Genomic DNA, 12,730 nt, shown 5'->3' on the forward strand with positions numbered 1-12,730 from the left:
CTCAGTATTAGAGCATCTGGCCTATCATGAGCAAGGCTCTTGGCTTGATCCTCAGCACGAAAGAAGGAAGGAAAGAAAGGAGGGTGGAGAAAGGAAGGAAGGAAGGAAGAAAAAAGAAAGAGAAGAGATAAACAAGAAATCAGGGGCTGGGGTTGTAGCTCAGCGGTAAAGCACTTGCCTTGCACACGTGAGGCCCTGGGTTCGATCCTCAGCACCACATATAATAAATAAATAAATAAAAATAAAGAGATTGTGTCCATCTACAACAACAAAAAAAAAAGAAGAAGAAAGAAAGAAAGAAAGAAAGAAAGAAAGAAAGAAAGAAAGAAAGAAAGAAAGAAAGAAAGAAAGAAATCAGGATGTCTTAGATACAGTGAGTCAAAGAACTTTGGTCCATGATGAGGGCAGAGAGGTTTGCAGAGTTGGCTCATACATGACTTAGTAAAATGTTTGGACTTGTTTTTCAAAGTACTGTAGGGAGCTATTGAAGATTATTCATTTGGAGAAAGATAGATGCTTCATGGAGAAGAAACCTGGAAGGCACCAAAAATGGAAATAGATAGAAACTTCAAAGGTTACTGTAGTGGTTCAGGTAGAAATTTATGAGGCTTGATCCAGTGCTTTGGCAGAGAGGAGAGGAAGATGTGGGCTGACTCAAGACTCCCTGATGGAATGGAGGGAGAAGGCAGGAGCTGGAAGCATCAAGTATGCTTCCAGATTTCTAGCTTGAACAGCTGATGGTGGTGTTACTTAATGAAATTATGTAGACCGAGAGAAGCACAGGATGAAAGAATCCAAATTAAGAGTTTAGTTTTGGTACTAGAGTGCAGAAGAAGGGGTTTCAGAATTGGAAGTCATCACTTTATAGGATACTTTTAAAGGCTCATGAATGAAAGTGATTAAGGAGAGAAGACAGAGAATCCAGGACTTGAAACCTGGGTGAATCTGACATTTAGAGGTAGGTTGCAAAAGCAGCCAGAGAGATGGATAGAAGAAACTAAACAAAAATTAGAGTGTGCCAAAAGAGGCTGGGTTTCAAGAAAGAGGTAGCCAACATGTGAAGTCTGCCAAGAAGTCAACAAAATAAAGACAGAAAAATGAAGGTAGGGTTTGGAAGCATGGCCCAGCACAGTGAGTTCTCGTGTGGGCTGTGTCTGCTTATTGGCTTCAGACTTTCTGGTTTGCCATTGGCAGCCTATTTATAACAGGGAGACCATTGTCATGGCTAATTCCAGGTGGTCCCTGGATTTCCTGGGTATTCAGGGGGGTCTGGTTTTGTTTGCTTGTTTGTTTTCCTGAAAGAAGGAAGGAGAGAAGTTGGTATCTGAGTGCCTAGGGATGAGGAAGGAAGAGAGGAGAGATGAGGAAAGGAAGGACAAGATGTTCATTATTCTCCATTCTGGCCTCTGAGACCACATACAGTTTTGGTCTACAGGACACGCCCTAAATCGATGATGGATTATTTTGAAGATTCGAGTTTCCTGAGTTCTGCCTTAAGAGACTTGTTCCCTTTCTTAATGTCGTTTCTTTTTTGTTCCTTCATAACATTTAGTACAATTTGTATTTATGAATATATCTGATATAATTTATTTGACATTTATGTCCACATGTGACGATAACTTCCATGAGAAAAAGAGTCTGTTGTTGAATCCACTTGTAGCTAGTGTCCAAAGCAAGGACTGGAACCTAGATATAGTTGTTGAGTTAATAAATAACAAAAATATACACAGGAGTAGAAAATTATGGCCATAAGTTTGTAGGCATAAATTTGTGAACTAGATGTCAGTGATATTCTATGTTTTTCTATGTATGTTAATTTGCTACTTGTTTATATTGCTCTCCTCTGGTAATAGACATGTGGTAATAGGCACTAGAAATTTAAGAAACTGTGGGAGAAACACAGGAAATTGAGAAAATTTTATGTATTAACTTTCTCAGGGATTTTTAGAGAAGACAATTGTTATTATATTTTAATTGTGAAATATCTTGGTACTAATGGAGAATTCTGTGCTGGTGTTTGAAGATTGAAAGGTTATGTTTATATTGATGTGTCTCAAAAAGTCCAGATGCAATGTTCTAGAACCAGGGGAAGTCCACTACTAGTATAGTTCATATAACACTGGCTAAAACCATGGCTCTTCAAAATGGGACATTTGGAGAAGAAACTTATGAGAAAACTGAACTTCTAATGCCTCTGAATAATAGAGAGTTTGTCTTGGAAAAAATCAGAGGATCATATAATTTTAGACTGAAAAGAATCTTTAGTCCATTTTCCCTTACTATACAGTAAGGGCCTATAAGGGCATTGTAGGGTCACACAGCTGGTCCTGACAACTTGTAATAATCTCATGTGTCTGACCTCAAGTCCAGGCCCTAAATCCTGGGTGTAGGTGTGAAAATTTGTGTAAATATTGAATGTATAATTATAATCAATACTGGTTGGTACACAGGCTATAAAAGAGCCTCTGTTTATAGTCCTGGTGATTTACCTTGAATGAGAAGCCACCCCATACATATTTATTTCATAAGTCTGGAATTTTTATAGGTTTTCTCCAAAGTTAGGCATCACTAAACTACTCTGATGAAATCCCAATTTTGGTACAAATAAAAATGTCACTTTCTCCTCTTACAAACTCTTGCTGAGACACTGTAGTGAGCTCACTACATGTCAAACAGTGAGGCCATAGCCATGTGCTCCAGCAGCCCAGGCATAGCAGCCAACAGCTGGAGCAGAGGACTCTGACACATGGAGCATAAATCTCTACTCTGCCAATTTTTTAATGACACTTATTTCTGCACATTTATGAGGAAACTGATAGCTTTATGCAACCACATATTACTATGTATTTTCATGGTAACAGAATTTGTTTAAGAAATTACTAATCTCCCTATACTTAGGGAATTTTGTCAGTGTTTTTTTTTTTTTTTTCTCTTAGAGTACTTGCTTTCTACCCTAAAATCCACACCAATGGATTTACTAGCTAAAAATCAATAAAGGTGTGTATTTACTCATTATTTTCACACACACAAGGGGTTGGGGTTGTGGCTCAGTGGTAGAGCACTTTCCTAGCACATGGGAGACATTGGGTTTGATCCTCAGCACTGCATAAAAATCGATAAATAAAATAAAGGTATTGGGGGTGGGGCTGTGGCTCAGTGGTAGAGCACTCATTTCGCATGTGTGAAGCCCTGGGTTCTATCTTCAGCACCACATAAATGAAATAAAAAGGTATTGTGTCTACCTACAACTAAAAAAAAATATTTAAAAATAAATAAATAAATAAAGGTATCATGTCCAACTGTAACTAAAAAAAAAAATATTAAAAAGAAAAGAAAAGAAAACACACACAAAAAGGAAAAGAATGTTGGGGAAATCTCATGAAAAATCAAAGGGAGATCAGTAGAATAGAGGAAAGGGACCAATGGGAAGGAGGAGAAGAGGGAAGGAAAAATACTGGAGAATTATATTGGCCAAATTATATTGTTACATTCTGTGCATGTATGAATATGTAACAACAAATCCAACCATTTTATACAACTATAATGCGCCATTTAAAAATGTGGAAAAAACGCATGAAAACGTAATTCACTTTTCAGAACAGCTACTATTTACACTGAAATATTTTGGTCCCTATTTTAGCATTGTTTCCTTCCTTTCTATGAATCTCATATTTTAAAAATAATGAAGTTAGAATCTTTTATACTGTTCATTTACAGTTCTCTTAGCAAAATGTTATTGTAGCTAGAAATGGTGTTCAGTGTTCCTACTAAGGATTGTTTTCTTAAATCTTTTGATTCCTTTTTTTTTAATCTTCAGTTGATGCAACTCAGAAATTTTGATTGCAACTGATGACAATATATCACAGAAACTTTGTAGTATTTCTGGGGAAAAGTCTTATTACCATAAATGGGGAAATATGAAATAGTTTGTCACTGGCAATATAATGATCTATGAACTATGCAAAATGTAAGTATGGTTGCCTCCAAAACAGCACCACCAAATTCCTAGAGGTCAGCTGACTGCATCTGTCTCGACACTGTTTCTTTAGGTTAATAAATCTTACTCCCATTTTCATGATTTGATGATCTCATGATATTTTTTAAAGTTTCATGTCAAGTATTATTTAATTTGAACATTTTTTTTTTTTTTTTTTTTTTTTTTTTTAGGTACCAGGGATTGAACTCAAGGCACTTGACCACTGAGCCATATCCCCAGCCCTATTTTGTATTTTATTTAGAGACAGGGTCTCACTGAGTTGCTTAGGGCCTCACCATTGCTGAAGCTGGCTTTGAACTAGTGATTCTCCTGTATCAGCCTTCCAAGCCTATGGGATTACAGGCATGTGCCAGCAGACCCAGTGGCAATTCTTTTTTTAAAGAATACAGATAATGTGGTAATAATGTTCTTTCAAGAAAAAGAGACATTAGGCGTGGGGGTGCTCACCAGTAATTTTAGCTACTCTGGAGACTGAGGCAGGAAAATTGCAAGTTTGAGGCTAGCCTGCGCAACTTGGGGAGACCTTGTCTAAAAATAAAAAAACAAAAGCCCTGGGGATGTAGCTCAGTGGTAAGCGTTTTCCTAGCATGAGTGAGGCCCTGAGTTCAATCCCTGATACTGAACAAAAATAAAACAAACAAACAAACTAGCTATTGAAAACTTTCCTTGTATTCTATTATTTTAAAAAATGCACCCTTTGTCTTTATCAAAAAACAAATATTCATTGCAAATGCCATATTAAATAAAGGAAGATTTCAAAAGATAATGACAAAAAACTGTTTCAGTCTAAAAATGGAAGGTATTTAAAAACTCAACCTAAAATATGTCTTCCTCAGCTGTGTATTATCAGCACTTAGCAAACAGTAGAGGTTTACTAAATGTTGTAAAATTAAATGTTAACTATCATACATACAGAAAAGGATAATTAGCATTGGTCAATATTAACCTGTATATAGCCTGTAATTGTTTGCATTCTGCACAGATACAATGGTGTAAATGTTTATAAGGAGTTCGTAGAAAAATTGGGTAGAAAACATGCTCCCCCCCCAATTAAAAATTCACAAAAAGAGTACATTGAATTTATAGAACATATGGAGCTGACTTGACAGATGGGTGGAGTAGGTGGTTCCCAGCATGCAGAGGACCCTATAAATCCATTTTCCTGCTTTTTGTTAGAGGAGAGATAATAAGATCCGTGTGAACTAAGTGTTTCTTTGTTTTTAAATAAGGCCCATACAGACATCTTTCTTAGCTTTTATTTATATTTTTATGCTTTCTGAGCTTTCTTTTCTCCTTCTCTTTCCTGGACAAGTCCACTGTGATTAACCAGCTGGGTTTTTTTTTTTGTTTGTTTGTTTGTTTGTTTATACATGGACACCATATCTTAATTTTATTTATTTATTTTTATGTGGTGCTGAGGATAGGACCTAGTGCCTCACAAGTGCAAGGCAAGTGCTCTACCATTGAGCTACGACCCCAGCCATTAACCAGCTATTTTTATGAAATAATTCTAGTTGAATAAGATGGCTTAAAAAAACTGCATCATTAAGATTGAATCATAACTTTCATGCCCTATACAAGGGTTACCTTATAAAGACTCAGGTCTCCTAACTTCAAATCCAGATCAGAGGACATGGGGTATGTACATGTGAATAAATTTGAAAAGTTATGTATAAATTAAATGAAATGTCAAAGTCAAAAATTTTTATTCATAATTAAAGGGAGTCCTTGGTATATGTATGCATCTTTCCTTTAGTGAAAAATTTTCTATCCAATCCAAAACAAATTTGTTTTCTACATTTGGAATTTTTTTTGTTTCTTCTTCAAAGTGAGTCACCTTGATTTTATTCTAAGTTTAAATTTACCAATTTAGTACAACTGGCAACATTTTTTTCTTACCATATGATGAATAGTTTGGTCTATTGGTCTATCTATGTATCTCCAGACTTTAAAAAAAAAAAAATCTTGTCTATGTCCAACTAAAAATGTGGATTGACCACAGTCAACATATTGTGGCATCTAATGATTTACCTCACTTTTTATTTTTATTTTTTGGTACAGGGATTGAACTCAGGGGCACTTGACCAATGAGCTACATTCCCAGCCCTTTTTTGTATATTATTTAGAGACAGGATCTCATTGAGTTGCTTAGTGCCTCGACATTGCTGAGGCTGGCTTGGAACCCGTGATCCTCCTGCCTAGCCTCCTAAGTCACTGGAATTACAGGCACACACCACTGTGCCCGGCTACCTCACCGTTTTTTTTTTTTTTTTTTTGCACACATGTGTACACATGTACACATACATCAGATCTTTGTCTGCAACAGTATAGAAGAGAATTAAAGTGATTACCTTGAGGGATTGCTAAAGGTGAAAATGGGTTGTGAAAACAGAAAACTGTCCAATGATATACTTTGATATTGTTGGAAACAAGAATATATTAATTTTATGTTTTTCTTTTAAAACTTTTTATTAAGTTTTTAACTTTATTATTCCACCAAGACTGCACAAAATTAAACAGAATAACATAATGAGCTACCACATCCCTTTCGCCCAGCTTCAACAGCCATCACCTCACTGTTAACACTGCCAACCTGCTTTATCTACACCCTTATCCATTCCCCAACTCCTGTGTTATTTGAAAGCAAACCCCAGAAGTCTGAAACTTCAACCATAAATATTTCAATTTGTAACTCTAAAAGAAGGGGACTCTTTATTTTAAGCATAAACACAATACCAATTATCACACTGGAAATATTTCACAATAATTCCTTAATCTTGTCAGTATTCACATTTTTTCATCAAAAGCACAACGGCTTTAGTTTTAGTTATTTGAGTTAGGATACAAATAATGTCACATGTTGTGAAATGTATTTGTTTAAAAAAATGAAGAAGAAGAAAAACAAAAGTCTTCCTATGTTTACCACAGCCTAAATTCTGCTGACTGCATCTCTTTTGAACACATTCCTTTGTTCTTGTATTTTGGATTGGTAAATTGGTTTGAATCTATTCTAGAATGTTGGTCAAATTTAAGTTATCCTTCTAAAGCAAAATGGTGATATTATAATGTCTGATCATCTCTGGTTTTTGCCCCATTAGCAACCATTGACACTCATACCTAGATCTATTACTATATCAGAAGTCACAAAATGGCAATATTCTAGTTTTATCATCTCTTTCCTTTATTATCTAGAATGTTTCCATAATGAAAAACCCTTCCTCATTTACTTCTCAATTACCAATGGTATCATTTTTTTAAATTTATTTTTAGTATTTATTTTTTAGTTCTTGGCAGACACAACATCTTTGTATGTGGTGCTGAGGATCGAACCCGGGCCGCATGCATGCCAGGCGAACGCGCTACCGCTTGAGCCATATCCCCAGCCCCAGTGGTATAATTTTTTAAGAAAGGCAAGATAATGGTTGAGGATTTAGCTCAGTGGTAGGGTGCTTGCCTATTACATATGAGACACTGGATTTCATCCTCAGCACCACAAAAAATACATAAATAAAATAAAGATATAAAAAAGAAAGCTAAGATAAATTATTTATTTCTATTTTTTAATTTATCATTTTTCAAAATAATGAGCCAATTCCAATGGTGACTAATTTTTTATTATGCCATTATCAACTTATGAATGTAAATAATTGTAGTGTTTCAGTTAATTACCATTATGTTCTTTTTTTAAAAAAGTAAATTCATGCCATTATCTTTCATTGGGGGAAGAGGGACCAGGGTGAATTCAGGGGCACTCGACCTCTGAGCCACATCCCCAGCCCTATTTTGTATTTTATTTAGAGACAGGGTCTCACTGAGTTGCTTAGTGCCTTGCCATTGCTGAGGCTGGCTTTAAACTCACCATCCTCCTGTCTCAGCCTCCCCACCTGCTGGGATTATACTTTATATAAAGGATATTTTTAGCAATTCCTCATTTCCCTGTCTCCCCATCCTTGGCAACCACAGGTTTGTTTTCTGCTTTTATGAGTTTGACTGTTTTTGATATCAAATGTAAGTGGAATCATGCAGTATTTATTCTTCTGTAATTAGTTCATTCCACTTATCATAATGTCCTTGAAGTTCATTCATATTATTACATTTTGCTGAATTTCCTTTTTTAAAGATTGAAAAAATTAAAAATTACATTATATGTATATACCACATTTTCTTTACTCATTCATCTGTTCATGAACATTTAGTATATATCCACATTTTGACTATTGTGAATAGCACTACAATAAACTTAACCTCAGCCTACCAAGTTGCCCAACTTGATGGAAATTCTTTCTTTCTTTCTTTCTTTCTTTCTTTCTTTTTTTTTTTTTTTTTTGGTGCTAGGAATTAAATTAACTCAAGATTTTTGAGATACTTATCCAGACATGGGATTGCTGAATCATAAGGTAGTTAGATTTTTATAATAATAATTCAAAGGAATCGGTATGTTGTTTTTCCATAGAGGTTGCACCATGTTTCATTCTCTCTAAATTTGTACAAAAGTTCCAATTTCTCTATCCTCACCAATTGTATTGTCTTTTGATTTTTGGTAATAGCCATCAGAGCACAAGTGAGATGACATTTTATTGTGATTTTGATTGTTGCAGTAGTATTCACAATAGCCAAAATGTGGCCCGTCTCTACAGATGCCTTTTACAGATGCCAATGGTCCCAAATGGATAGGAGGAGCTCAGAGGTCAAATTCTGAGAACTGCAAGTTTGAGGAACAATGAACTGAACAACTTATACCAGAGAAAGAACTTAAAACAAGAATGAGAAATATGCTTGAGGAGCTGAGAGAAGACACTGGATAGATGAAGTAAGAATAAGTGGTTTGGTAAATGAATTAGAAATATATATATTTTTAAAGGAGTCACAGAAGCAAGATACATCAATATTATGGGAAATCACTTTCTTTTTTTTTTTTTTTGAGAGAGAGAGAGAGAGAGAGAGAGAGAGAGAGAATTTTTATATTTATTTTTTAGTTCTCGGTGGACACAACATCTTTGTTGGTATGTGGTGCTGAGGATGGAACCCGGGCCGCACGCATGCCAGGCGAGCGCACTACCGCTTGAGCCACATCCCCAGCCCATGAATTAGAAATATTAAGAACAAATTCTGCTGGGCATGGCGGCTCACACATGTAATCCCAAAGGTTTGGGAGGCTGAGGCAGGAAGATTGTGAGTTCAAAGCCTACCTCAGCAACTTAGTGAGGCCGTAAGCAACTTAGCAAGACCCTGTCTCTAAATAAAATATAAAAAAGAGCTGGGGATGTGGCTCAGTGGTTATATACTTCTGGAATCAATAAACAAACATACAAATAAGAATGAATCCTATTTCATACTGCTGCTGCTGGGCCTCATGGATTCTAGGCAAATGCTCTACCACTGAACTATATCCCTAGCTCTATTATTGAATAGAAAATTAGACGGATTACTTCAGTAGCGAAAGTATCTAGTAAATAAATGAGTGGAAGATTAGGTTATAGAGTTTCCCTGGGAAACATCAGGAAAGGATAAGGATATAGAATGGGAAAAGAGAGATGAAGAAATTTGGAGAATCAATTAAGCACCAAAGGCAGTTTCTTGGGGAACCTATAAGAAAAAAAAAAGGGAATGGAGGGGAGCAAATTCTTCAAGCACAATAATAAGAATTTCCCAATGTCACACAGCCTGTAAATAGCCAAGCCTGGGGGCCAGCCCAGAAATCTGGCTCAAGTACATATTCTTAACTATTATTTATGCTTGAGGTATGTCTCATCAGATGCCAGTCTGGAGAAGAATTAAGTTAGGAAGCATAAAGGGGGGGGTGGGGATTATGAAATCAACAGAAGAGAGGTGGTAGTACATGAACTTTTGGAAGATAGTGTGTAACAGTAAGTCTGAGTGTCTCAACTCCATGTGACTGAAGTCCTGTAAAAGCACAAACAGCCAGGCATGGTGATGGTGCATGCCTATAATCCCAGGAACTACTTTGGCTGAGGCAGGATGATCGAAAATTCAAGGCCAACTTCGGCAACTTAATAAAATCTGTCTCAAAATTAAAAAAAAAAAAAAAAAAGGACTGGGGAGGTAGTTCAGTAGTAAAGTGCCCCTGGGTTTTCAATTCTCAGTATCCCTCCCCGCTACACCCCCCAAAAAGAATAGACAAGACACTTCAATTCAATTTCTTCATCTATAAATGAGAAAGTATAAAGCCTATCTCACTGGGTGGTTTTAAAGATTACATAACTGTGGAATTCTGGGCACAGGAGAATAACTGCCCAGATATGACAAAAATAATAAAAATTGACAGGCGCAGTGACACAGGCCTGTAATCCCAGTGGATTGGAGGCTGATACAGGAGGATGGTGAGTTCAAAGTCAGTCTCAGCAAAAACCAAGGTGCTAAACAACTCAGTGAGGTCCTGTCTCTAAATAAAATACAAAAAATAGGGCTGGGGATGTGGCTCAGTGCTCTAGTGCCCCTGAGTTCAATCCCCAGTACTCCCCCCCCCAAAAAAAAATAAATAAAATAAGAATTGTATTTATTCCAACTTTAAATAAATATTTGTTGGGACTCTTCTAGGCCCCAAACAGACAAAAATTCCCACTGAGATTGAGCTTTTGGTTGGAAAGAAAGACAATAGCAAATAAACATAAATAGATGTACAATGGGAGGCAGTGTTAAGTACTAGCAAGGAATCAGGGCGAGGTAAAGAAATGGTATAGGGGCTGGGGATGTGGCTCAAGCGGTAGCGCGCTCGCCTGGCATGCGTGCGGCCCGGGTTCGATCCTCAGCACCACATACAAACAAAGATGTTGTGTCCGCTGAAAACTATGTCCGCCGAAAACTAAAAAATAAATATTAAAAAATTCTCTCTCTCTCCCCCTCTCCCTTCCCCCTCTCCCTCTCTCTCTCTCTCTCTCTCTCTCTCTCTCAAAAAAAAAAAAAAGAAAGAAAGAAAGAAATGGTATAAACTGGCCAGGCACGGTGGCGCACAGCTGTAATCTGAGCAATTTATCGAGGTGCTAAGCACAGACCCTGTCTCTAATAAAATACAAAACACTGCTAGGGATGTGGCTCAGTGGTCGAGTGCCCTGTCTCTAATAAAATACAAAACACTGCTAGGGATGTGGCTCAGTGGTCGAGTGCCCCCTGAGTTCAATCCCTGGTACCCAAAAACAAAAATTAAAAAGAAAAAAGAAATGGCATATAGGAGTGAAGAGATGCTATGTAGACAGCATGGTTGGAAAAAGTCTACCCAGTCAGGAAACACCTGGATGAATGGAGTTCTTGGTGGAAGGAATAGGAAGCACAAAGGTCCTGAGGTGGAACATGTACCTGGCATGTTCAAGGAATGGCCAAATGCCAGTATGGTCAGGACAGAGTGAGCCAGGGGGGAAGTATTTGGAAATAAAATTACCAATGTAGCCAGGAGCCAGATCATTTGGATCTTCATCTGTCATGAAAAAAATCAGTTGCTCTTTCATCATTTGAAAATTTTTGTTGTGTACAATCACATTAAATCAGAGGTACAGTCTGAAGCCTGGTGGGTACCTTGTTATATGAGCAACTCTTTCTAGCCTCTAAGATTTATGATGTCAGAAGATACCTCTGCTTCACAGTTGTAGCAGAAGGCACCTCAAAATGGAGTTTTCTGGGCAACTTGCCTTTACCCTGCTGGCTGCAGGAAGTAGCTTTCAATCCTCAGTGGTCATTCCAAACCAGTCCTCTAATTGCCCTTGTCCGGGTCCATGGGCATTACTCAGACATGCTTGAAGTACCAGAGCCAGTCACGCTCTGAGTCACCCCCTCATTCTAGGGGAGGCGGCCAGGAAGCAGCCGGTCTTGAGGGAGGTTTTGATTTAGTGCTGCCGGATATTCTTACCCAGCCTGGCCTATCCCGTGGGTCTCCCTATCTCACCCCTTTGGGCTGGGGTGTCCATGTTCTTTAGAATGGCATCCCAAACATGACCTGATTCTTCCCTCCCCCAGCGAAGGTTGTTCCTGGTCGCTAATCACAGCAGAAGATTCCTTTCATGTCCTATACCTCTCAGAGGGGTGTTATGGCTGCAGCTGCTGGTGTTGGAAATAAATGCAGCAAATGTATCCCTGTTCTTGTTTTACTTTCCAAATTTGTATTTGGTTTTGAAGGCTGTCCAGTTTTCACGTCTATCAATCTGGTTTGCATGATTTTTTTGTTGACATCTTCATGTAGGTACTTAAATTATATTTAAAAATTCAGCCCAGAACCAAAGATGTAAGAGAAAAACAAATGAATGAATTGCTACCTCTTGGGGCTGTATTTTAAATTTAGCTTGTAGGACTATTAGAAGGAAATGAGGCAATGGCCCATAAGATTGGAATCCAGTTTTCTCGGGTTTTTACTTCAAGCTAGATGCACTCTCAGGAGGTCAGTGCAGTTACAAATATCACCAACAGTAAGAGTGCCAGATGTGGGCTGGCCCTTATTCTGAACATCATAATTACAAGAAGGCAAAAACAGACATCTAGCTCTAAATATTTTTCTTCTGAGTTCAATGGGAAAGGATTAAAAAACAAAAAACATACATAACAGGAGCATCTATTGACTTTTTTGGGTGGTGGGTATCAGGAATTGAAACCAGGGGCCCTTAACCACTGAGCCACATCCTCAGCCTTTTTAAGATAGACTCTCACTAAGTACTTTAGGGCCTCACTAAATTGCTGAGGCTGACTTTGAACTTGCAATCTTCCTCTTCAGCCTCCTGAGTTGCTGGG

Source organism: Spermophilus citellus (assembly GCF_964194105.1).
Source record: "Spermophilus citellus genome assembly, chromosome: 6".
NCBI lineage: Eukaryota > Metazoa > Chordata > Mammalia > Rodentia > Sciuridae > Spermophilus > Spermophilus citellus.